The sequence below is a fragment of the Thalia democratica genome, chromosome 4 (genome assembly GCF_965202585.1).
Source record: "Thalia democratica chromosome 4, ktThaDemo2.hap1.1, whole genome shotgun sequence".
NCBI classification, from domain to species: Eukaryota; Metazoa; Chordata; class Thaliacea; order Salpida; family Salpidae; genus Thalia; species Thalia democratica.
The window spans coordinates 73,292,815-73,304,535 of record NC_139168.1 but is presented as its reverse complement, the minus strand read 5'-3'; positions in this window follow the sequence as shown (position 1 = coordinate 73,304,535).

Below are 11,721 nucleotides of genomic sequence, written 5' to 3'. Positions count from 1 at the left end.
TTCCATAAAATTCAACAAACTAAATATTAGCATGAAAAATTAGAAATTTGTTCACGTTGCTAATAAAATACCGAAACTATAGAAACAAGTTACAAATCAGGAAGTTGATAACTTAAATTTGAAAATTTTGTTTCTCTCATATAAATTTATTGATCAAGCTAATAACTGATTCCGTAAAACATTAGTGGAATATAAACACAACGCAAATATGAATGAGCTCTTATTTTTTCAAAAAAAAAGCATTTTTGATTAGTGACGCAACGTAAAAAGAATAATGAAAAATTTATTTGGAAATGTATGTAAACCGGTTTGTATGTGAATATAATGGCCTACGACGGGTAAATTTTTAATTTAAGTTATGTAGAGTCGCCATTCACGGCTCAAAATCTTACTATGGACTTTTACAAAAAACAATGTTTTTAAGGCAAATAAGTCAACACTTTGACTAACAAATATACCAATATAAGTACAAAGGTAAACTTATTAATTGTTAAAGTCCTAAGGAAAACAAATTTTAAATTTTAAAAACGTTTTCTTTTGAATAAATTATTAAATGTCAAACTTACTTTAAACAGTGACAATGTGCGAACAGTTTACTTACTCATAAGAATATAACGAATAATTTTTATTACTTTGTGTCATTATAATAGATAACATACTAAGATACATAGAACAAGTTAACTCAACAATTAAATGTATAAAAACATACATATAAATCCAAAAAATACAAAATGTTAACAAATGTCTATATTAGTTACCTACAACATAAATTAATACAAAAAAATTTCAAATAACAACAGCTAATATTACTCTTTTTTAAAAACAACAACAATTACCCAATAATTTTAGTCTGGAGTAACTTACAAGCTTAAAATCATAGTTAAACTTAAAAATAAGTTAACAACTTTATAACATTTAAAAACTAAACAGTATAATAACTTTTAATAAAGTTTAAAAATACAGCTTTCGTTTCATCAAATGAAGTCAAGTAAAAGATTTATACAATTTTTTTTAATTTGAACTATAGTAATTTTTATTAAAAGTTAATCAACAAATACATTTATAAGTCAGGAAAAATTAATATGGAAGTTTTAAACTGACTATGCATTAGTTCTTAAATATAATGTAGGTTGTTAAAAGAATAAAATGAATTATTTATTTATATGCATACTTTTATACAAAAAATTGATAAAAACTAATTGATTTGGTTAAATAAGCATTAAATCATTATATGAAAACTTTGTTTAAATATAGATTTTTCTATAAAACTACACAGAGAAGGCACATAATAGAATGAAAATATTACACAACGTTTAAGGTAGATATAAAAATTTAAAAAAAAAAATCACAGCATTTTTAAACTGATCTTAATTATAATAGATCAATTAAGACATTTAAAATTTTATAAGGTTTAAAAGTTGACAGTTTCCTTTTAATAAGTAGAAAAAATGTTTTCTGTTCATTATCATCTATTAATTTTACTGACAAACAAATAATGTTAAATGAATTAATAGAATGAAAAAAATTTCAATAAATAAAATTATGTGATCAACATACAAAACATGTAACTAATTTAAAAGAAATTGTTTGAGATAATTGAAAAATTATGAAAATTCCGTGCATGCTTATTTGCGCAAAACAGGATTTGAACAGCACAAAGTTAAAACGTAGAGTAAGTATTGAAAACAGATAGTAAGATTGAATAAAATCTTTGATAGCTAAAAAATAACTGAAAAAGTGAAAATTAACAACTAAATTTATATACCATTTGCAACTTAATATGAATAAGTTATTCATTTTGTTTTTTATATTTTATTACACAAAGCTTTTCAAAATCATACAAGATTTCTTTGTCAAGTGATAAATTTTAAATGAAATTTGAAAAATGTTTGTTAAGTGAGTAGCTTAAAAAATAACTTTAAATTATGACGTATGAATAAATTAAAATAAATTCATAAACTAGAGATTCAGTAATTAAAACTAAAGGTATGTTTATTAATAGATAGTTAATAATTTTGTTTTACCATTTAATGCTACTTGCGTATTTAAGTTAGGTCGCTCTTCCTCAATCAATATTGATTCCAGGCTGTAAAGTTCGCTTTTCTTACATCGTTTTAAAAGTTTAAAATTTTGAACAATGTCAGAGTTTTGACAGGATGTGCAATTAAAAAGATGTTCAAATATTGCGCTGTTTTTATCTGTTCCGCAGTGGTCTGTAATTCGTCGGAATATTTGCCGTGATGTTTCTTCAATGCAAGAGATGCTCTGATCTGCAGAGCAGGTATATTTATAAATAACATTTGTGTCAAATACTTCCGAGCATTTACTTTTGTTGCTGAAGTAGTCAGAAACCTTTTTGCTGGTGTAGGCCGGTTTAATACTAATGTTGTGTTTTTGAAATATGGATGCTATTCGTTTTTGAAATCTTATTGAACAACTTCCAACGTAAATTGTTGTAAAATAAGCGTAGTTATCGGTTTCTGTTTTCTTTTCATTTTTTGTGTTAATGTTTTCATTTTGTTTAAATGTTGAATTGTCGATTTTGTGAGCTTCAAGAAATTTGTTGATTTTGGACTCTATAAGGTTTATTGGATACTGATTCTTGAGTAATAAGTTTTTAATTTTTGTAAGTTCATCTTTAAAAGCGGTAAAACTTGAGCATATATTAAGCGCTCTGTTTAGATAAAAGTTTATTAAACCGAGTTTCCAAGATTTAGGACAAATACTAGTATATTGCATAATTAGACCTGTGTCTGTTGGTTTTCTCTTACATTGGAGAAACATCACGGCAAATATTCCGACGAATTACAGACCACTGCGGAACAGATAAAAACAGCGCAATATTTGAACATCTTTTTAATTGCACATCCTGTCAAAACTCTGACATTGTTCAAAATTTTAAAATTTTAAAACGATGTAAGAAAAGCGAACTTTACAGCCTGGAATCAATATTGATTGAGGAAGAGCGACCTAACTTAAATATGCAAGTAGCATTAAATGGTAAAACAAAATTATTAACAATCTATTAATAAAACATACCTTTAGTTTTAATTACTGAATCTCTAGTTTATGAATTTATTTTAATTTATTCATACGTCATAATTTAAAGTTATTTTTTAAGCTACTCAATTAACAAACATTTTTCAAATTTCATTTAAAATTTATCACTTGACAAAGAAAACTTGTATGATTTTGAAAAGCTTTGTGTAATAAAATATAAAAAACAAAATGAATAACTTATTCATATTAAGTTGCAAATGGTATATAAATACGTTCAAAAACCTTCTTATAATAGTACTTATGAAAAGAATTGCAGCATGCGAAGGTATACAATTAAAAGAGTTAAGAAGTTTTTTTACCAAAAAGTAACCAAATTAAAACTAGATACAAAATATTTTGACAAGTATTTGGAAATGAAGCTCATACCAGAATTTTTAAAGTTTAATCCACCAGATTTAGAAGTCTACAGACAACAAGATTACCAACTAAAGGTAGTATCGGATCAAAGAAAACTAATTATTAATGAATTGAAAACAAAAAAACGTGAGTTCAAACAAATTTATCAATCACTAAAAGTTAAAATAAGTACATTTAAATTCATTGTGTTTAGAAATAATCTCAGAAATAATTCAATATCTAACTACAAAAAGAGCATAATTGAAAGACACAACAAAAAGCTTTATAACTTATGGATTAAGAATAACAAAAACTTATCAAAAACTATCGTAAATATTAGCTCAAAAAAACTCACTCTTACTGAAAACAACGCTCTTAAATATGGACTTAAACATAGTATTTTACCCAAAAGCATAGACAAAGTTAAACTACGTGCCAATATTGACACTCAAATAAGAAAAATCTCAACAATTAACAAAATTAACCTAACCTTTAATGACAAAATTGATCTTCGTGACACAACAGAAAAGTTTATTAATGATGCACAAAACAAATGTGAAGCCATACCAAGCCAATTAATACATAAAACACTTAGCAATCTTTCAAAAAACTCATCAATAGTTGTATGCAAAATGGATAAAGGTAACGGAGTTGTCGTCTTAAATAAGTCAGATTATTTTAAAAAGTTAGATAAAATTGTTCTAGACAAAAACCGTTTTGAAGAAATAAAGTATAATCCTAATTCCGTAAACACAAAAGATTGTAAATTAGCCCCATGGATTATACAAGAAAATAAAGTCATTTATTATTGCAGAAATTATATTAAAAACATAGTTAACCAAAAAACCTATTACAATATTTATCCACGAGGCTCACAACCAGGCAAATTATATGGTGTGGTAAAGACGCACAAAGAAAATTATCCAATAAGACCAGTATTATCAGCTATCAACACTCCAGTAGTACAATCTAGCTAAATGGTTAGAAAAACAAATAAAAAGTTGCTTGCATGACAAATATAGCGTTTCATCATCAAATGAATTTGTTAACAAAATATCCAAGCTAAATATAAAACACTCAAACGCTTTTGCTAGTTTAGACATCAAAAGCCTATATACACACGTTCCGCTAAAAGAAGTAATTGAAGACATATTAACAACAATTTATGACACAAATATCAAATCAATTTTCAAAGAAACTAAAATTACTAAAAATATATTAAGAAAAATTTTACAGTTGTGCTCCCAAAGTATTTTCCTTTATGGTGAAAAAGTCTACAAACAAATAGACGGTGTTGCAATGGGCAGCCCATTAGCCCCAATCCTAGCCAATTGGTTTGTAGCATCAAAAGAAAATTACAAATTACAAACAAATTCAAAAACAAAACATCTATTCTACACAAGGTATGTAGATGATATATTCGTAGTCACAAAAGACCAAACTGAACTAACAAACTTCTATCATGAAATGAATACTCTACACCCAAACTTAGAATTCACTTTAGAAAGATCCGTTGACGGAAAACTACCGTTTCTCGACACTGAAGTAAAACAAATATCAAACCAACTACACACAAATGTGTACAGAAAACCAACAGACACAGGTCTAATTATGCAATATATTAGTATTTGTCCTAAATCTTGAAACCTCGGTTTAATAAACTTTTATCTAAACAGAGCGCTTAATATATGCTCAAGTTTTACCGCTTTTAAAGATGAACTTACAAAAATTAAAAACTTATTACTCAAGAATCAGTATCCAATAAACCTTATAGAGTCCAAAATCAACAAATTTCTTGAAGCACACAAAATCGACAATTCAGCATTTAAACAAAATAAAAATATTAACATAAAAAATGAAAAGAAAACAGAAACCGAAAACTACGCTTATTTTACAACAATTTACGTTGGAAGTTGTTCAATAAGATTCCAAAAACGAATAGCATCCATATTTCAAAAACACAACATTAGTATTAAACCGGCCTACACCAGCAAAAAGGTTTCTGACTACTTCAGCAACAAAAGTAAATGCTCGGAAGTATTTGACGCAAATGTTATTTATAAATATACCTGCTCTGCAGATCAGAGCATCTCTTACATTGGAGAAACATCACGGCAAATATTCCGACGAATTACAGACCACTGCGGAACAGATAAAAACAGCGCAATATTTGAACATCTTTTTAATTGCACATCCTGTCAAAACTCTGACATTGTTCAAAATTTTAAACTTTTAAAACGATGTAAGAAAAGCGAACTTTACAGCCTGGAATCAATATTGATTGAGGAAGAGCGACCAAATTAAATACGCAAGTAGCATTAAATGGTAAAACAAAATTATTAACAATCTATTAATAAACATACCTTTAGTTTTAATTACTGAATCTCTAGTTTTTGTATTTATTTTAATTTATTCATACGTCGTAATTTAAAGTTATTTTTTAAGCTACACACTTAACAAACATTTTTCAAATTTCATTTAAATTTTATCACTTGACAAAGAAATCTTGTATGATTTTGAAAAGCTTTGCGTAATAAAATATAAAAAACAAAATGAATAACTTAATTCATATTAAGTTGCAAATGGTATATAAATACGTTCAAAAACCTTCCTATATTAGTAACAACTAAATTAATATTAACAAAAAAATAACTCAGAATTAAATTGTGTTTCTTTCTTTTTTTTTTGGGTCTGCATTCCTTTTATTTTTCAATTTCTTGTGATGAGAGCCATACGTTTCTACCATCATTCATTAGTAAATGTTTCTACTCATCAATTCCTACATCTAAGCACTTCAGTTGGCTTGCAAACATCATTGTAGCTGTAAGTATTTAATTTTATTTACGAGTTTAAGAAAAAGAACTTATAAATACTTGTTTTTTAATAAATATTGTTTATTTTTCAATATCTAGAAGTAGTCGATTTATATTAAAAGACAACACTAAAAACTTAAATTAAGTTTTATTCTAAATAAGAAACAAATAGGCTTATTACAGGATTGTCAAAATTTTTATGGTAAAGTTCTTTCATTAATAGTGTAACAACATTAGAAAAATGCTGTAAAGCTCTTCAAGCTACTAGTTTTGTTTTTTAATAAAAAAAAATTTAAAGATACTTTTTTTTGACTTTATGGTAGATTGTTAGCATCTAAACAAAATTCAGTTATTTTACATGCAAAACATTTCAAAAGTCTAGGTTTTCATTTTTCAAAATTTCTGTTAATTTTTTATACGCACAGTTTGTCAAATTTTAGGTTTTTCTGGATTCTAGAAATTTTGGCAACCTTGATAATAAGATATTCCACACAAACCACACCTAATGTGTGAAATACAGTATGTTAGTATAATACAGGGTTTCCCAGAGTGGGCCATGAGCAGTAAATGAGCCACCAGGGAGGCCATGAGGTCATAATTTAAAACTTACACTAGATATTCTGGAGTTGCTGATGAAGAGCAAAAAAAGGTCTGAGGTGTTTTTTATGGTAGTTTTTGAATAATCTTGGTACAAGGGGCCATAGCTTTTCTAATTTTTTAAAGGGAGCCACTTGAAAAGAAGTTTGGGAAACCCTGGTATAATACAATCATAATTTATTACTTGTAAGTTTTTTTGCACATATAATTTCACCAAAAAATTTCATCAGCAAAACATTCAACTATGCATAAAACAGCACTTTAATTATTGGCCTAAATCTTAGGGGAAAACAAGTTTAAGTTTGAAAAAAAAAAAAAACTAAGAACAATGTTTGCAAGAAATACTCAAGTACCAACATATTGTAGATTTTTCCAAAAAATTCTAAACTAAGAATATAATTATATATTCAAAATTTTATCTAGACAAAAGTTTACATAAAGTTAAGATACATAACAAAAACAACAGAGTAAAGTTATAAGTTAATAAAACAACTTTGCAAACACCATAAACAATACTTTATCAACTTTTTGTAAATTTATTTTTATGATCTTAATGTTTACCTGTAAACTCAAGATTTTTGAAAAAATTTTGAAGGACAAGAACTAAATGATTGTATTTAAATCTTTGACATTAAGTATTTTGATGATAATCTACTTTAGTAATACAGTAATATCAAACAAAAACTATTATAAAAGTAATGAAAAATTTTTAAGTAAGAATTATTAAAACTTTTTACAGAGTGACAATATAATTGTTTTTAGAAAACATTATAGAATTTGTAAGTGACTATAAAAAATTTATCATTTTTAGTTGAAAAAGTATTTTTTTTTACAAATTTAATTTAAAGCCGATATTAAAAAGTATATACAGGTGCTTTTTAAATATTTTAAAAGTAGTGTGTAGAAATTGTTAGCAGTTGATAAAAAAGCACAACTTTTACTAAAGTATGTAATTTTTGTATCAAAAGTAACTTGGAAATACACTACCTCTAAAACTAATCATGATTGCAGGATGGCCATTAGTTTTTAAAAAAACTTCATGGCTTTCTCAATTACTTCCAGGGTTTTAAAACTACACGTTCTTTAGTCTATATTTAACTTAATTAAAAATATATTTATAAACATTTTTAAATCTTTAAATATAAAAAATGTTTTAAACAGTAAAACAACGTTGAAAGTCTACTGTAGAGCGCATTTAAGTGTGTTTTTCAATAAAAAAACTTTTGATGATGACAAAAATGTTGTTCTTTATCAGGGTTTACCAAAGTAGGTCAAGTGGCCCCTTTGGCCATGAGCAGCAAAGGGGAAAGAGGGGGGCATGAGGGGATAATTTAAAACTTACACTAGATATTCTGGAGTTGGTGATAAAGAAAAAAAAAAGTCTTAAGCGTTTTTAAGGGCACAGGGGGGTCAAACACCTTTTTTTTTAAATTGATCTTATTTTATTAAGTTTTAACTAAGCTACAACATGCTTTTTACAAATTTTAAAAACTCAAAATAATTCTTGAGATATAGCCAGTCAAAGTTGGAGGCAACAATAGAGTAAATTTTATGGGAGGCGCAAACTAAAACTGCAAATAACTGCAAATAACAGAAATCACTAAAAATCTATCTCCTCCTACGTTTTTTGAGAGAAATACCTCAAATTTTCCGGATATGTTCCTTGCAATATTTAGAAAATTATGTCAAAAAGATTTAAAAAATTAAAAAATTTTTATTAATAATTTTTAAAAACTGTTTTTTTGTTTATTTTTTATATAAAATTTTTATTTTTAAATTTTTTTAAAACTTAATCTGACAGAATTTTCTAAATATAGCAAGGAACATTTCCTAAAAGTTTAAGGTAGTTATCTCAAAAAACGTAGGAGAAGATAGATTTTTAGCAAAATAGTTTATTTTTGTTGTTTTAGTTTCTGTCTTCCATAAGGAACCTATTGTATATCTAGAGGCTATATCTCAAGAATTATTTTGAATTTTTAAATCTATAAAAAGCATCCTGTAGCTAAGTAAAAACTACATAAAATAAGATCAAAATTTAAAAAAGTGTTTATCCCCCTATGCCCTTAATAATAGTTTTTTGAGAAATCTGGGGGCCGTAACGTTTTGAACTCCTTTTCAAATTAAGTGTGTGAATCACTGGTCTATATGATACCTGTCAAATTGAGATTTCATTATTGAAAATTTTAAAACAGTTCAAATCCCAGTTTCAGGTATTTTAGTGATTTTTGTACAAAAATCCAGGTTTTTCTCAAAACTTCTAAAATTCCAGGTTTTTTTAGGACTCCAAGTTAAGTGGCCACCATGCAATTGGTCTTTATTGAAGTAATAATAGTCTTTTTAAATTGCTCAAAAACTAGTTTGAGTCAGCCTAAGATTATAAGAAATTTGAAATAAAAAGTAATTGCCAAAACTGTATAAATATTTATATTTAATTTAAACAATTGGAATTGTTATAAACTTAAAAGAAATTACACTATGCTGAGTGCGCGTCTATCACTTGGAATTGTTATATGCAGAGTGTGTGTCTATCCTCAATTATGTAAACTGTTAAAACAAACTATACTAATTCTATAATTTAGGCTTTAAAGCAGAGTGTTTCTTCCTAGACAATTAAAAAATTATCTGAGTTTTGTGATAATATTTAAAAGAAATTTTAACATTGTAACAATTTACATACGCTGATGTTCTTCATTGTATATTTTTAATAATTAAAACAAAGTTTTGTGAGCCCTGTAAAGGTCTATATTTGTTGGACATCCCTGCTAGATAGAAATCAGCATTTTTTCAGATTTATAATCAGGCTACAGTTTAATTTTTAGCACAAAACGAAAATACCACCACAACAATATAAATCAATTACTGAGATTCTATTACTTTTATATAGAAAAAAAAAAAATTTAATTAAAAAAAATATACCTTTATGATAAAATCTTAAATACCCTATGGCTTTATCTTGACTTACTAATAAGAAATAAAATCATAGACAACCAAAAATTAAAAATAATGTCACAAAATTTAAGGTCTTAGGGGGTAAGGGTGGTAAATCACTTTTATAAGAACTTATCTTAACTTGTAGAGTTTTTACTCAGCTATTACAATCAATTTTTGAGATATAGCTGCTGCGTTGCCACACATTGAGATAAAAAAATATCCTGAATCACCAGGAGTTTTTTTTTATCCTTAAAAAATATTTTTTAATCTTATGAAGAAAATCAATAAAATTCAACTTCTTCAACAAATTGTTTTGAAAGTAAATCAACTAAATTCAATTCAACATATAGAAAAAAACTGACCTGGGATTTTCGAAAATCCTGACCTTTTCTTAAAAAAAAACAAACTAGCTTGAGTCATGTTAAGTTTTTTAGTTAATAATGCTCTGACTTGTGAGTTTTTCATTAGTTTCAAAATATTCTGAGTGTCCTGGTACCTTGAGTGTGAGACAACCCAGTAGCTATTTCATGGTTGCCACTCAAAAAGCTGAGAAGAATTTCCTGACTTTTCCTGACTTTTTACCAAAGTTTTCCTGACTTTTCTAAATCAAACTCTTAAATTAGACTTATTCTAAAATACATAATCTAACACTTAAAACTATATAAAACTTCCTATCTAACTTTAATACAGGTTAAAAACAATAGTTTTTTGCTGAATTCTATAACCAAACTTCCAGTACATCACTTAAACCATCTGTGTATGATTGATGTTTGTAATAAACAGCTCTATCAGCAAAATTCTTGTATTTTTACCTTATAAACACAGCTTGTCTGAAAAACGAAACAATTTTTTAGAAAATCCTAGCATAAATGTATCTAGATAAACAAGCGACATATAAGGAACTTTTACAATTAAAACCTTGAATTAATAACGAACTTTCACAACTAAAGTCTTAAAACAATAACAAATTTTTACAGTTAAAACCTTAAAACAATAAAGAACACATTTTTTTAGAATTTCCTAGCATAAATGTATCTAAATAAACAAAACGACATATAAGGAAGTTTTACAATTAAAACCTAAAATCAATAAGGAACTTTCACAACTTAAACCTTAAAACAAAAACAAATTTTTAAAGTTAAACATTACAACAATAAATAACTTAATCAAATACTGTTTTTTTAAATGTATGTACTAAAATTTATTTTCTCCGTTTTTTATTAGCACTTCAAACTCTTCATCTAATAGAGATATGGTTTTCTTTATCTGAACTGCATTCTGCTTAATTTTCTTGGCAGTTAAAATCAATTGACTCATTTTATTTAAATCGCTCTCATCTGCTGCCCTACACTTGTTAAAGAGAATCTTTTCTCTAAATCAATTCACAACTTGTGGGCTTCATTTTTTTTCTTTTGGCACTCATTTATTTTTACTTTCATTTATAAAATATTTCCTCTTATCATTTAGTATAAAACTTGTAACAAATAAATATACTCTTATTTACTTTAAAAACTTAGTTCCTCTACATAAAATACAAACAATAAGTAAACTTAATATTGGCATATACCTCTCTTATAACTTATTTTATAAGTTTAAACAATTTTGAAAATATTATAAAGAGGTAGAGTATACACATTAACTTGGTACATAAAATACTAAACTAACTGCTTAGTTATAAAGAACTCAATTATTTACTTAAACAAAAAACACTTTGATTCTAAAATTATGCTAGATAAACTTTTGTGTATATATCAGTTTCACTATGGAAGTGTCCTTGCTACAGATCATCAATACTAAAAAGCTTACAAAATCTGCTTGTTCAAATGGGTTACTTGTTCGATATGTTAATAAAAAAATGTTTCAGTTTTGTAAGAGATATTTTACTAATTTAAACCAGATGAAGGCTTTGGAAATAAAATTAAATATTTTTGTAAATTTCTAGGAAAATTTTGGAAATTTTTTCTGACTTTAGAGGACTTTTAAT